Source organism: Trachypithecus francoisi, unplaced genomic scaffold (assembly GCF_009764315.1).
Source record: "Trachypithecus francoisi isolate TF-2019V2 unplaced genomic scaffold, Tfra_2.0 Lachesis_group17, whole genome shotgun sequence".
Taxonomy (NCBI): Eukaryota; Metazoa; Chordata; class Mammalia; order Primates; family Cercopithecidae; genus Trachypithecus; species Trachypithecus francoisi.
Genome location: NW_022681462.1, coordinates 70,179,808 through 70,195,550, shown reverse-complemented (window position 1 = coordinate 70,195,550; position 15,743 = coordinate 70,179,808).

Here is a 15,743-nt window from a genome sequence, read left to right as displayed (position 1 = left end):
CATTATCTTACTTGATCTAGTAGCATAATGTGAGGTAATAGACAATTCCCTTCCCCTGGAAATCCTTTAATCTTGCTACGTTTAGGACTCTACATTTTGTTTGTTTTCCTTCTTTCATATCAGCCACTTCCCAGTCTCATTTGCTATTTGTTCCTTTTCTCCCCAACCTCTGGAGTACCTCAGAGCTTAGTCCTTGGATGTCTTCTCTTTTCTAGCCCTATTCAGTTTACTGATGATCCCATCCAGTCCGAAGTGTTTAAATGCCCGTTGTAGGTTAACAACTCCCAAATGTATACCTGTAGCTTGTATCTCACTCCTGAGTTTCAAATTTATATATCAAACCATCCACACAACATCTCCAGTGGGCTGTGTAGATTTTTCAAATGTATCTTGTCCAAAAACGACATCCTGCTATTTCCTGTCAATCATGCTCTTCCCCATCTTAGTTAATGGCAGCTCCATCCTTCTGATAGTTCAGGCAAAAACCTTGGAGTCACTGTTGACTTCTTCCCCTCCCCTTCGATCTGAAAATAAAGCTCTGGAATCAGGGCAGTTGTTCCACTCAAATTAATAAAATGGTATGAACACAGAACAAAAGGAGCCTATGTTCTGTTAGGAAGGGGTAAGAGAATAAATAAGTGTGACATGAAAGTGAACATGCCAAATGGGAAGCATAAAATGCTCTATGGGTTGAAAGGCAGGAGAGCTAATGCCTAGAGATAGAGATTCTGATGGGAATCTAGAAGGCACAGGCTTCTGAGGTGTTCCTGAAGGTTGTGTATGATTGGATTACCTAAGATGGGGGTGAGTGGGAATTCTAGGCAGAAGGAGCAACTGAGCAAGACCCACATCTTCACAGTTAGCTCTGCCTTCCCCTAGAGTAGGACTCTTTCTGCCTATCCTGGCAATATGTCTCCTGGGAGCCTTTCATAATCCCTGGACCCCAAGTCCACCCCATCTTACCTGCCAACACAGATCAAATCGCAGTTGCTCTGTTTCACCAACATTAACCTCCAAATTGTCTCTCACAGGCTTCCTGCTCTCAATTCATGTTACCCCCATCCCAGTCCACACTTCCTCTCCTATGTTGTGTCTCATTGCCTCTCTCTTGGCCTTTGGGCTGCCTCCTCCTCTGTCCATTCTGTTCACTGCAGCCAGACTGATGGTAACAGCGATGATGACTCCTTCGAACAACAATGTAAGAGCCTATTCTGCACCACACCTTGCTCTCAAGGAGGCTTGTAATCAAGAAAAAAAAAAAAAAAACCACTTGGAAATATCTACAGGATACAGATGTTTATATAATGCTTAACAGAATACAATGGGCACAGGATAAAAAATGATAAATTCTACCAGGGAGGGTGGGAGCAATTATAGAAATCACTCAAAATCTATGTGTGCCTCCTCATCATCTACAGAATGAAAATCTTCCATAACATGCCCCTTACTACCTGTTCTGCTTTATTACCCCCCAGCGCGCTTCATGTACTCCACCTTCTAACCACATTGCTCTGTTTGCACATGGGTCCTGAGCATTCCCTCTCCATGCTTTTGCTCTTGCTGCTCCATCTGCTTGCAATACAAGTGCCCCACCTTGCATATGTAAATGCTCCTCAGCATGTAAAACAGCATAGTGCCCTGCACATAACAAACACTAAATAGTGTCAGTCATCTTCATCATTATCATCATAATTATTCTGGAAATATTAGTTCAATTCTCACATCTCTTAATTTTTAAAGTCATGGTCTTGCTTGTGTTGCAGACATACAATCTTATTTCCTTGCCTTTGAGGGCAGGGAGTGAGTCACATAAGATTATCTTCCTCTTTGGTAATACAGAAGTACCTGGCTATACACTACTATTAGCCACGTACTTTATAATTGCCAAAGGGAAAGATAATAGTGAATAGTATGGAAAATGCTATTTATTTTGTCTGTTTTATTTCCATTCATTTCCCACTTATTATAAAATGAAATAGTCAGAAATTACTCTTTTCACTTGTTGAGTTAAATAGCCATAAATTAAATACCCAATCTAATTCAAATAGGATGGAGTGAGCCTCTGAACTTCCTCAGAGAATGCCTTAAAATACAAAACAATTGAGTGAGTCCAACCTCAAGTCACAGCTGATTCAAGATACCCTTACTCCGATAACACAACTTATGCCCAACAGTTTACTGATTTAGTCAGAGGCAGTCACCCAGGGCTTAAATAGCCTGTAAAAAGAAGTTGTAAGGAATCTGAGTAAGTCAGTTGGATGTGGTTAATAGGGAAGAGGGTGTTCTGGATGGGGAGATATTGAATGACAAGTGTGAGAAGGATAATATTCTGAGTGGAAAGAGGACAGGACACTCACTTTTGTTGGTGGCAACCCTTTCTCCTTCTTTCCCAACCTCTAATATGGCTCCTCCCCATGTCTGCTCTCAGAATCCAAACCTTATGCTTGGCTCTGCTTTATGAACAGTGTGATGTTTGAGTTCTGTGTGTTGGATACAGTCAGGTCAACACAGCTTCAAGTCCTGGCAGCTTCATTCCTTCTTCAGTCTTGAACAGATCTCTGCTCTTACTGCAAGCCCACACTTCATAGGCATACGAAAATAATATACACACTGGAGCCATCTACCATGAGTAGAAGTAGGATGTGGCCAAGCTTTCATTCCCTTGAGGAAGTGATTAGTACAGGTTCCCCAGGCAAAACTCACGGTATTGGTTTCAGAAATTTAGATATTTTAACTTCAGATCCTTCAGACCCAACCCATTTGGTTTCTTCTGCCTAATTTTTGTGCAAAGACTTAAAAAATATCCACCCACCTTACCCCTATTCCCACACTCCTTTGTACTCTTTTCTTGACTTGGGAATTTAATTTTTTTTCAAAGCATGCTCCACTCTAAAATATGGTACACAGTGGAGACGGCACTACATAGAGAAAAGGACATGGGCTTTTGGGCTACATAGCCTGGATTTAAATCCTGGCTTTGCCACCTACTCTCTAGAATATAAGAATGTGAGATACAGATCGGGGAGCCCCTTCTCCTCACCAATCCAACCCAATGCAAGGATGGACAGATTGCTCATAGCTAAGAACAGAAGGTGCCACACCCTGCCACAGAGTTTCTAACAGGGAGTGAACCAACAGCACCTTTACTATGACTTCTGTCTCATCTTTATTAAGGAGATGAGAGAAAAGAATAGAAAGTTCTCTTCCTATGCAATCAGTGACTCCTGACTTGCACCCCTGCCACCACTACCACCACCACTTCCCTCACCCTCCCATCTTAGTCAGGTACTGGCTTAGCTTAGCACTAAACCACTGAACTGACAGATAGCCTGCTGATGCAAGGGTATGGGAGAAAGTGGAGCGGAAAGGGTGAGTGGGAGGTTGAGGGGTCGGGAAAGACAGCCTGGCTTCTTACCACTCAATGTAGGAACAAAGATAGAAACTTTCTCTGTGTAGGTCAATCAAGAAGATAGTGTAGAAAGTAGCTGAGAGCTAGGCCATCATGATATGGTCACTGCAAAACCCATCCATCAAGGATGCTGAAAAGAGACGGTGGTGGAATGGACTGAGGGGTGGACTTCACATGTGCAGTGAGGGTGGAGAGGTGCTTCAATGAGTTCCCTCCTTCACCACTACCAGCCAAAGAATCAATCCACGAACCCAGAGGAAAGCCCACCTATGGAACCAAGAGGTAGCACATCTTCTGTGGGTTGAGCAACAGAAGAGGAGACTGAGCCACAACAATCTGCCCACCACTGACAAAGAGGCAAACACACAGGTAACTCCTTTCTCTATCACCCGCCCCAGGCACCAACATCAGTGCTGCTAGGCCTAAGACATAGATAGGATGGAGAGAGATGAGACCAAAACTGTAACAATCAGACAAGACTACAAATCACTGAGTCACGCTAAATGTATTTGATGCACTGAGATACCTTTATTTACTTTATTTTATTTTATTATTAATTAGTTAATTAATTTATTGAGAGAGAGTCTCACTCTGTCACCCAGGCTGGAGTGCAGTGGCGTAATCTCAGCTCACTGCAACCTCCACCTCCTGCGTTCAAGCGATTCTCCTGCCTCAGCCTCCCAAGTAGCTGGGATTACAGGCACCTGCCACCATGTCCAGCTAATTTTTGTATTTTTAGTAGAGATGGGGTTCTACCATGTTGGTCAGGCTTGTCAGGGGTTCCCTGATCTAAGGTGATCCACCCCCCTCAGCCTCCCAAAGTACTGGGATTACAGGCGTAAGCCACCGCGCCTGAGACGCTGTTAAATCTCAGTTTTACATTTTCTCCCCTCCAGCTAGTGTGTCTAAGGTAGACACTGGTCAAAAAATGTTGATATTCATTATCTGGAAGTATAAAAGCAGCCAGTGCTTGTCTTTTCCTGATGTGGCACATTTCTCAACCAAGCCTGTTATACTCTTTGTACAACCCTGGCCAAATTCTTTAACCTCCTGAACTGCCTTCCTATTCTGAAGATCAACCCATCTCACAGCATTGCAGGTTAAGAAAGTTCCTGCACAAAACCCTTAAATGTTAGTTCCCTGGCACCGAGAAGTAGGTGGGAAGTTGGCTCAGCCAGAGAAGTAGTAAATTATCTGTTCTACCCTTCTGTAGACATTAACTACATGGCTAGAGAAAGAGAACATGCCCTCTTGTTCTTTTTCCTCCTACACATCTCAGCTTAAATGTCACTTTCTCAGGGAGGTCTGTCTTGGCCACCCTACCCAAAGAAGGTGGTGTCCTGTTTTATTCTTTAGCACATTTCCTGTTATTTCCTCTGCAGTCCTAATCAGGATGTGAGCTTAGTAATTAACTTACTTGTGAAGTTGTTCCTTATCCCTGCGCTGCCCCCGGTTATATTACCCAAGGTCAGGCCCCTCTCTGTTCTCTCCCTCTTGTATTTCCAGTGCCTTTAAATTTGTACCTCTTAAATATGTTAAATCTTGTTCCTGAAGGTTCCAGGGCCTTGAATATGCATGTTCTTTTCCCTTATTTAAAGAATCTGAAATAAATTATCTACTTAGTTTGGTCCTTCCTGTGGTTGTTTGCTTGCTTTGGCAGAGTGAAAGTGAAATGTATTTTGATTTTTTTTTTTTAACTTTACAGAAGCCATTAATATAAACCACAGAAGTGGTGAGTTTCAATACCTGAAGTTCTGTGAATAATTACTGGGTGGAGCTATTCACACAAGCAATTTTCTGCTTTCCCCATGAGATAAAACCCCAAAAATGTGTTACTATAGCAGCCTGTTCCTTACTGAGACAAAAGCAAAGCAACCTATGAATTAATGTCAGCCATTCCCCTGTAGTGTGTATCCTCCCCGTTCTTAGTCTCAATGTGCTGGGAGACACACCAAATGTTGGGTTAGAGAAATGTTTGACACCTACACATGTGGAATAAAACGCGCATGTACACAAACTATAATTTAGCAGTATCAGTAGTAACTGCTGAACTGAAAAAAAAAAAAAAGAAATTGCATTTAAACAGTGGTGGGCAAGTCACATCAATAGCATCGGAAAAGAGCTGTGCCCTAATTTGGGAAAATTTTCTCATTTTCCTGTTGACTTTGGCCCAACGAAATGAATGGATTCCATTGGGATGCTCCCTGGTGAAAATCCTACCATCCTGAGCAAATTCAATGGCCAGCTCGTGTCCAGGTCCTGTCATTAGTCAGGTTTCACATGAACAAGTGTGGTTTTTCCAAAGCTAAGTACTTTCCACAGACAAAGCGCCATAAAGCCACTTCTCTGATAGTGAAGTGAAGGCAGTGACACGTGGAACCCTCGTGGAATCTAGAGAAAGGGCTCAGAAAACCCCTTATGCACCCCTGTCTGGGCTCCCAAGAGGCCCCATCTAGTCCAAGATGGTTTCTCAGAAGCACTGAATCCAGAAGGCCATTCAGTAAGCAAAGCCATTTCTCGTGGCATTGGTCCTTTTAGAAGCATCCTCCAGATATGTCCAATGGGAGAGGACATGGTGGGACTGACTTAGAGAGACCCAGGTAGCAAATGCCTCTGGGCAGTGTTCAGTGGCTCCAGCCAACACTTTGGGAGGCCAAAAGGTGGGAGGATTGCTTAGGCCCAGGAGTTCAAGGCCAGCCTGGGCAACATAGTGAGAACTTGTCTCTACAAAAATTTTTTTAAAAAGTTAGCCAGATATGGTGGCACGTGTCTGTGACCCCAGCTACTTGGGAGGCTGAGGCAGGAGGATCTCTTGAGCCCAGGAGGTCGAGGCTACAGTGAGCTGAGATCATGCCACTCCAGCCTGGGTGACAGAGCGAGACCTCCATCTCTAAAAAACAAACAGACAAACAAAAAACCCAAACCAGCCTCTGAAGAGCAGACCTTTGCTCCTCAAAGTGTGCCAGGACCTACAGCATTACATTTCTGATGCAAAGCCACAGTCCCACGCCAGACCTACCGACTCAGAAACTGCATGTTCACAAAAGCCCGCAAGAGTCACAAGTCTAGTGAAGGATGAGGTGCACTTGCTGATTTTGTAGACGCTCAAAATAAACTTTGTAGAAAAATAGGCCTGGTAAATATGAGCTCATGGAGGAGAAGAATGATGCTTTTTTTTTTTTTTTTTTTTGAGAAGGAGTCTCCCTCTGTCGCCCAGGTTGGAGTGCAGTGGTGTAATCTCGGCTCACTGCAAGCTCCACCTCCCAGGTTCACGCCATTCTCCTGCCTCAGCCTCCCAAGTAACTGGGATTACAGGCGCCCACCACCACGCCCAGGTAATTTTTTCTATTTTTAGTAGAGACAGGGTTTCACCGTGTTAGCCAGGATGGTCTCAATCTCCTGACCTTGTGATCAGCCCGCCTCAGCCTCCCAAAGTTCTGGGATTACAGGCATGAGCCACTGCACCCAGCCACTTTACTCATTTTTTAACCACCAATGCCTGTAGAAAACTAAACATATGAAATATGAGTTGAACAAATGAGTGGATAAAGTGAAGGATTACTGCACTGTGTGGTGGACACTGTCCTGGGCCACACAGAGCTCTTTCAGCCATTCATCTCATCTACCACCTCCAACTCCACGTGTCCTGTGACACAGGATATACAAGGCCTGGGTTTTGAGTCCTGGTTCTACTTCTTCCAATATTGGACAGGCCACCCTTGCTCTACACCTCAGTTTCCCCAGCTGGAGGTAAAATATAACAAAAACAAAACCAAACACTAGATTGGTGCAGGGCAATGATGGGCTAGCCATCCTGGCCCAGGGTGGGATAATTGTGAAGAGCTCCAGGGCTGAGCCTGGGTGGTCTGTTGAGGCCATCACGGGTTTGAGTGCAGCTCAACTTCCTCCCCTGACCACGCCCACTTGCTTTCCCTCACCTCAACAGGTGTTGATGGAAACATAAAATAAAATAAAACCTGCCCCCAAAACATCCTGGATGCTAAACGTCATCTCAGAGGCTGCTTCACTGGGAGCACAGCCACAGCACTTATGAAGAGAAAGCTGGTCCTCACCTAAGATCTAAGGTGGTTTTGTGGGAATTTACTGAGCAGCTTCTGGATTGAGGAAAAGCAGAAATGAATATTCTTCAGGTATTTATCATATGGCTGGAAACTGAATACTACAACTGAATTATCCTCTAGCTTTATTAAGTTTATACCAGATTCTGCCATATGATGATACTAATAGAACTTAATACCTTATTATTATGGTAGATAATTTTGATTTTACTAGTTTGGTGTTTTTTTGTTGTTGTTGTTATATTTTATTTCTCCTTGGTGGAACTGAGGCATGGAGCAGTAGTGACCTGCCCAGGATAGGAAGAGATAAGAATCAGAACTCAAACCCAGGTCCTCTAATTAGCCTGTATCACAGGATATGGTTCCTAGGTGGTAGTACCTGGGATGAATGGGGCTTCCTTAGCCTTTCATAATGGAAAAGATTTCAGATAAAGCTTGCTGTCAACAGATTGTGAAAAAAATGCACCCGGTGTCATCCTGTTCTATTGTAAGCCCTTGTTCTCTATGCAAGGGGTCATTAGAACATTTTAGTGGGCTTAACCTTGTTCATCAGATTGGTTACCTGTGAGCTTTGCATTGGGGTACAGCTCAGCAAGCACCTATGACCCTAAACCTCAAAGCCTTGAGCCCCACTGTGAGCTCCTTGGGGACAGCAGCCTACCCTTCACCCTTGTACGTCCTCACCATCTGACCAGGGACGGGAATAAACTTAATGTCCTGTAAGTGTCTGCTCAGTGACCAGGTAGACAGGCAGTGAACATGCCACGAATACCACCTGCCTTAGAGCCTGCTAACTAGTGGTGAGAAAGAGGCAAAAGAATTGCATTTTGGTACAGACCTAAAACTCTCCACACACAGTCGCCAAGAGGCTCAGCACTCCTACATGACCTTGCAGCCCATGTCACCTTCCCTTTCTCAGCATTCTTCTGAGCTCTACAGCTTGTATACACAGTTCAGAATTGGATTGCAGAGTGTCTTATCCTGCTTAAGCCAGCATGTGAGACAAGAGCCAAGGGTACGGCAAACCCCTAGGAAATCAATGAATGCTCAGTGGGCCTGTTGTGGGTTCCAGGGCTCTCGTCTTTACTGTAGCTCCTGCCAGGGAAGTGAAAGCAGCCGGGTGTTGCTCTCCAGGGGCTCAGCCAGCTTCCCTTGGCAGGAGTGAAGCCTATTGTTGGAGCGGCTAGGTTGGCTGCTCATGGGCCGGACCAGTGAAGGCGTTCCCAAGGTTCATGTCAGAAGCCACACATGGTAGCAGGAGCTCCCAAGACTGGCCTCTCACCTCGGTCACCTGAAACTTCACTGTATAAATGGGTTATCTTCTGATCCAGTCTTGTGGGTGAACAGACTATTTGTAAAAGGAAGGAAAAGAAATGTTGACCCAAAGCCGGTGCAGCAGAACTGAGGGCCAGGAAAGCTGCCTCCCGCCTCTCTGCCAAGGCATTTCCGCTCTGACCTGCCATGTCCAGTGCACACCATTCCTGCTACATAGCCAGAAGTCAGGGTGGGATGGCGGGCAGCCTGTCTGAGGCCAGGAACCACAGAAGAGAAAAGAGCGGGCTTAGGTCCAGGGAGGGCAGATGACAGAGCCAGGAGGAGCAAAAGCAATTCCTCTTAGAGTCTGAAACAGGAAAACAAATCTGTTGGACAAATGGTGTCCAGGTTCAATGACTTGGCTAAGGTGCCATGGCCAGGGAGAGCCTGAGTCTACCAAGAGACCCCGGCAGCAGGTCTCTGGCCATCAGGACTGCATAGCAGCCCTTGCAGAGGCAGCGGGAGTTTTTCTGCCATGCTGGGCATGGTATGTCTGCAAAATTTCACTCATTTCCTGAGATAAGAATGACATTTATTAAGGCATCCTGGAAATTAAAAATAAGTGGCAAGAGCCTCCCCACCCCGGCCCACAGGGCTGTCCGCCAAAGCTGGGTGACCCAAGGGAGCAGGACAAGAACACAGCCCTCGGGGAAGCTGCTCTGCTTCCCTCCATCACGATGTCCTGTTCTCTCTCTTCCTTTCCTCTGGTCCTAGCCCACAGCACTGGCCAGGCTTGGGTGGGGTGGGGTCAGAGAACATTTGACCATGATCCTGGCAGTGAGAGTGATGGCCTGGCCATGAGACTCTCAGCCTGAACCTCCAATATGGCTTTGAAGTCCTCACGATCAGTCCCCTGGTTCTCTCTCAGGTACCTCTCCATGCCTGCCACCTCATGCCCAGGGCTCCAGGCTTATCCAGCCTCTGCCAGCTCTCAGAATCCACCATGCTTCCTCCTGTCTGCACGCAGCTCCTTTGAGCTTTGTCCCCTCTGCTGGGAGCATCCTCACCAGCATCTTTTCCTCACCCCCACTCTCAAACTCAGAGTGCCTGTCTGACCTTCACTCGTTCTTCCCAGTCCCCAAGCCAAGCAAAGCCAAGGCGCCCCTTTGACAGTGCCCAGAGCTCCCATAATCAGCCCCCTCACCACAGTGCAGAGCAATCGCCTGGTGCTCAGCTCTGTTCCCAGCTAGACAGTAAGCACTACAAGGTACAATGTCAGTTACTTCACCATTGGTCTGGCACTGAACAAACGCTCAACAAATATGTGTTAGACAAAAGAAATTAAAGATTAATTAACTAACAGGCTGAGCACAGTGGTTCACGCTGGTAATCCCAGCATTTTGGGAGGCTGAAGCAGGCAGATCACCTGAGGTTGGGAGTTGGAGACCAGTCTGATCAACGTGGCGAAACCCCGTCTCTCCTGAAAATACGAAAATTAGCTGGGTGTGGTGGGGCACACCTGTAATCCCAGCTACTCAGGAGGCTGAGGCAGGAGAATTGTTTGAACCCTGAGCCCAGAAGGTGGAGGTTGCATTCCAGCCTGGGTACCAGAGTGAGACACTGCCTCAAAATAAATAAATAAACAAACAAACAAACAAATAAATAAATAAATAACAAAAGGCCCCAAAAGGTAATTTGGACGGTTGCCCCAGGCCAACCTCGAAGGTTTCCTCCAACCATTAGTGGGTGGTAGGGGTGATGCTCTGGGGCTCTGCCCGTCACTCTGCCTGTGGTCTTGCATCCTGATCTGAGCAGCTGTTACATGCAGCGGAGGTCTGAGTCTGGTGGGTGTGCAGTGGGTCAGTCAAGGAAGAAAATATGGTCTAGAAAACAGCCTGGCCGGCGTCACCCCCAGGGGTAGGGCCAGGGAAGAAAGGAGATTTCCTGGAAGTGTTGTACTTCTTCTTACCTCAGGGGTACAATTATCCATTTCTCAGGGACCCACAGTATAGAGAAGAGTAACTCTGCTCCCACAGTGCCTGGGGCCTGAGACACTTGCACAGGACACAAAGGGAAACAGAGGGATGGCAGAGGGATGAGCTGAGAATGCCAGCATATTTTCCCCCAGGGCCTGTGATCCATGAAGCTGCCTCTTTTCCCACCTGGCCTCAGGATGCATCGGGTGCTGGCCTGCCTGCCTGCTCCTCACTCCTCCTGACCTGCTAATCACCATAAAGCATAAACCAAGAGACCAGCACCTGTCTGTCTTTGAGCCTCCCTGTAAAAATACGTAGGTGCACATTTTAAGACCACATAGCAAATATTTGATTCATAAATCAAAGTTCCATTTTATATTCTACCATAAATAATCATCTTTGGCCAGTATTGCCTGAGCCTGGGTCCCTGGCATCAAATGAAAGTCAAACACATTATGATTTGTTTGTTGGCATTGGTAACAAGCCAAAGAGCATCATCTTCTATCACAGACTATGGATGGAAGTAGAAATAATAAAACTGCAAATGTTCTTTTCTGATGCTTTTAATAAAGATAATTATATCTATTGTCAGAAGTTCAACCAAATGAGTTTTGGGGAATAAAAATGCCATTGAGGAGGGGGTGATCAGAGTGCCGGGTGGATAGAGAGCTTGTGGCCTTTCCTTTCAGGCGGTGGGCCAAGATCAGCTCAGTCCCCTCTTTGGGACATGCCTTTTTCTCCTCCTGCATTCCTGAGTTTCCAGGCTAGCTTGAATTCCTAATTTGGAAGTCACCAGAGAGCAAACCTCGACAGTAAGCAAAGGAGTGTCCTGCTATGAACTCCCTGAGAGACAGCCCTAGCCCTGGTTACACAGCCAGCACCTCAGTTCACCCCTCCACCAGCCTCCCAAGGCCCCTGAGTTGAGCAAAGAATGAGGCTCTGGGTCTAGCCTACTCCCTGTTCACTGAAGCTGTGCCTATTCAGGGAGCTAGCCTGGTGCTAATGTTTTCAAGCAGTCTCCCTGGATGGGGGCATCCTCTGGGAGGTGCTAGCAACCAGCAGACCTGGGATTTGATAACTGCTCTGGTCTGGGAAACATGCAGATTGCGACTCCCCCTCTGACTGGCACTGTTCCAGAAAACGATGAGGTTTCTTGATCATCCATCTCCTGAGCCTCTCGGTGACACTGACAGATAGGCTTTATACCACATAGACATCCTGCATTAGTCCTATCGTCTGCCAGTTTTTTCCACTTTCCCCCATACTCTCACAGCAGTGGCAGTGCCTGAAATCTCACATTGGGGCAGCCCAGGAAGATGGGGACTTCATTTTCTTTGCAACTGTCCTGATACAATACACTGCTGGGCTCAAGGTAGACAAGTGAGACAGGAGAGTTTCCTGACTGCCCCCCCGCAACCCCAAAGGACCTGTGATGGGGTGTGGCTCATATGTATGGCCACTGGGCATGCTCAAACCTTTTATGGGAGGGGGAGCATGCAGAGAGGTGTGTGCAGAAGCCAGGGCGAGTGCCCCTGGGCTCCAGCCCCATGGCAGTGTTCAGGGGTGGCAGCTTGTGGCTCCCGAAGCCCAAATAGGCACGTGTTACAGTGCACTCTTTTAGCCTTGCTGTCCACAGACGACTTAGACAACTGTTAAACAGCTCAGTGCCCTCTTGATACCCAGGTCCTTGTCCAGCATCCAGGAAGCATGAGGTTGCACATGGACTTGAGGAAGGTGAATGTGGGACTTGAGTGGTGGAGGTGGCTCTCTACAGGATGGATGGGGAGCTAGAAAGGGGATGGAGTGGGAAGATGATCTTCCCATGGGGTTTGCCCATCCAGCAACTGATCTCCTCTCTGACCACCTCCAACAGAATGACTCTCAGTGTTTAGACATTCCTTCTCTTCTCTCTGCTGTGCCATTCTGCTGCTCTTCTGTTCTTCTGTTCATCCCCTTGTGGAGCCAGAGGTTTGTGGTTTATATGGGTACAGAATGGAGGGGGTGCGGTGGGCCAAAAGGCAACTTTTGGATGTGAAAACACCCAAAACCGTGCAGTTCAGTGTCCACAGAGGCACGGCAGACATTGTCAACAGCTTCTGTGTGGGATTCTGAGGCAGCCCCTTGTTCTAATCTCATTGGTCAGATGTCTCCACCGGATGTGGCAGGTGGGTAGTGACTTTATGAGTCACAGTGACATTATCCAAAATTTACATTTATATTGATTGCCTAATATTATTTTATCATTAAAGGAAATTTTAAATCAAAATATAAATCATCCCTAATCCACAAATACAACAACTGATTTTAGTCTTGCCTATTCCTTCTGATTGGCATTCTTTAAAGTGTTTTATTTGGGGATTAGATACCAAATTCCAAGGGCAGAAAATTTCTATCCAAATCAGCATAGATTCTTATGAGTCATCTCTGCTTGTATGTAATAATTTTCTGCCCCCTCCAGCCTAAGAGCTCCTGGAGGGAACACAATTTTTACTTTGGTATCTCAGCATTTAGCACTGTGCTTGAAACTAGCAAGTGTTTGCTAAACATTTGTTAAATGAACAAACTGCCCCAAACCAGGACTTTGCCAGAAGTGTACATTTAAGTCAAGGGTAGGGATTGATTAAAATTAACTTAGTTTATTAACTAAGTTTATACATAGAATAAATCATAGAATAAATCAAAATTCTCATGAAAGTAGAGAGCATGGCAAGAGTAGAGCATCTAAATGTCATCCATTGACCCCAAATTCAAAGCCGGAATGGAATATTGCACATTGAGTCCTGTGGGAGGAAGGATAGAAATGAAAGAATGAAGTTGATGACCTGAACACTCAGAAGTACTACATGGAGAGGGGAATATAGTGGGTTGAGGCAGGCTGTTGAGAACTATGTCAGTGAATTAAAAGGGTCTTCCAGGGCGTTTCACAGAGGTGGGGCCAGCATCTACTGTGGAGAATAAGTGTGGTGGCTTCAAGGAAACTTGCCGGGCTGAATATTTACTGCTGCTTGTAAGTCTTCAACTACTTTATAGTCTTAAGGTAGAAATTTTGCTTTTGAGGACAGTCATAGTTACTAGTGGGGAAATTATTCTCTGGAAAAAAGTAACAGCGACCATGTGATCATAGCATCCTTATCTTGTATAGCTCATAGAAGAAAACCTTTTATCAAAGGCAATAGAATTTCCAGTTCTTGCATGGATTTGATCAAACTAAGATTCTCTTCCATTATCATTTATATTGTCTATTTCCCAATATATCCTTATATTTATACACCCAGTATGATCTATTTAACTCAAACTTAGAATCTAAATGCCTTGAATTATCTATTGAACCTCAAAGGAAAATTCTAGAAAGGACTCTATTTACTGCCAAATTAAACTCAAAATAAACCATTTCTCTAGTGACAGGATGTCTTCTTTTCTGGTGGACATGACCGTCCTCCATAACGGGGGCAACTTGTACTCCACTGGAGTGATTCCTGGATAAGGCAGTTGGGCTTTGAGCTGTCACATGACCTGAGCTGGCCATAGGAGAGGTACAGTCTGTCCCGCATTTGGGCAAACTAAGTTAATGCTTAATTACCACTTCCAAGCTTTTCTAATCATTCTTAATCAAGCCTGGATTTGGGGGTTCTGGGATTCTGTAAGCCTTGGTTAAAAAAAATTAATTACATGTTATGTTATAAAAGACTTTTTTAAAGGGTCAAGCTAATCTATTTGTGAAAACACAGAATAGGAGTGACTCCCATGTGACGGATAAAGTGGATATGAGTTTTCAGATTGTAAGTGAGTTAGGTAATGACATTGGAGAAGTCATAAATATCTGAGAATAAGTAATAAAGTGCATATTTTGGAAGCACTTCCAACAAATCAACCTTGCTTGAATCTCATCCATTTGCTAGAACTCTCCTATCCAACCAGCCTAATCCCATGGAATAGTCCCTCCCTAATATCTCTCACATCCTTTATTTCCCTGGTCTCCTGCCACTATTCTAGTCCAGGTCCTCATCACATCATGCCTGGATTATTGCAACGACCTCCTCGTCAGTCTTCCTGTCTCTAGTTTCCCTTTGCCTTTGATCCGTTCTCCATGATGCCACTGGACTCAGGGCTTTCTTTGTCCTAACATGCCACTTATGACATGCTCTAGCTCTGTGCAGAGTTCTGCTTCCCACTGCCTTCTGGGACAAGTCCAGATCCTCAGTCTGGCAGTCTAGGTCCTTGGGTTCCAGCCCACCTGCCCAACCTCCTCTCCCTCCATTGCTTAAAGTGCGAGCCAGGTGGAGGTGCTCACTGTCTATTCCCAGCAAACCTGCCCTCTCTGTCCATTGGTCCTCATGGCCATCCTCCACCTGGCTTGTCCCTACAAATCCTCCCCCTGTTTCTCTCTGTCTATTCAAACCCAAGTTCTATTATGGTTCTATCCCCTAAAGCCTCTCCAACTGGAGAGCCAGCCCATCCTGGTCTAATAGAGTGGCTTTCCTATATTGCTTATTCTATTTCAGTAGAAACTTCCTGGAGCTGAAAAGTAACTGGACTCAAATAGAAAAAAAAAATATATATATATATATATATATATAAGGAATAGAGGAATTTCAGGTACCAAACCTATGGTAGAGGAGCTACTCAGAGGGCAGAGGGCCATGTAGACGACAGCGTACTCAAACCTGGCTCTGTATTCACATCACTTTCATCTCTGGAAAGTGGCAAAGAAGCTTGGGATGGCTCTTCCAGTTAACCCAAGGCCATCATGCCCCATCTCTTCTCCATTCAGAAGATATTTGTATACACACTTGCTCATTCCTTTATTTTGTTGCTTTGGATAACTTTTAAACTATATATTATTGTTCCCCACTTGTTTGGACGCAAAGGTATAAAAATGAGATGGGAGCAGATCAAGAGAGATATATTTGTTTTTAATTCTATTCCAGTATATCAGTTAAAGTCCTCTGAGGAAGACAGAAACCACTCTAGATATTTCAACCAGGGAATCACTTCACAGATTATAGAGAGATTAGCATCTTTAGC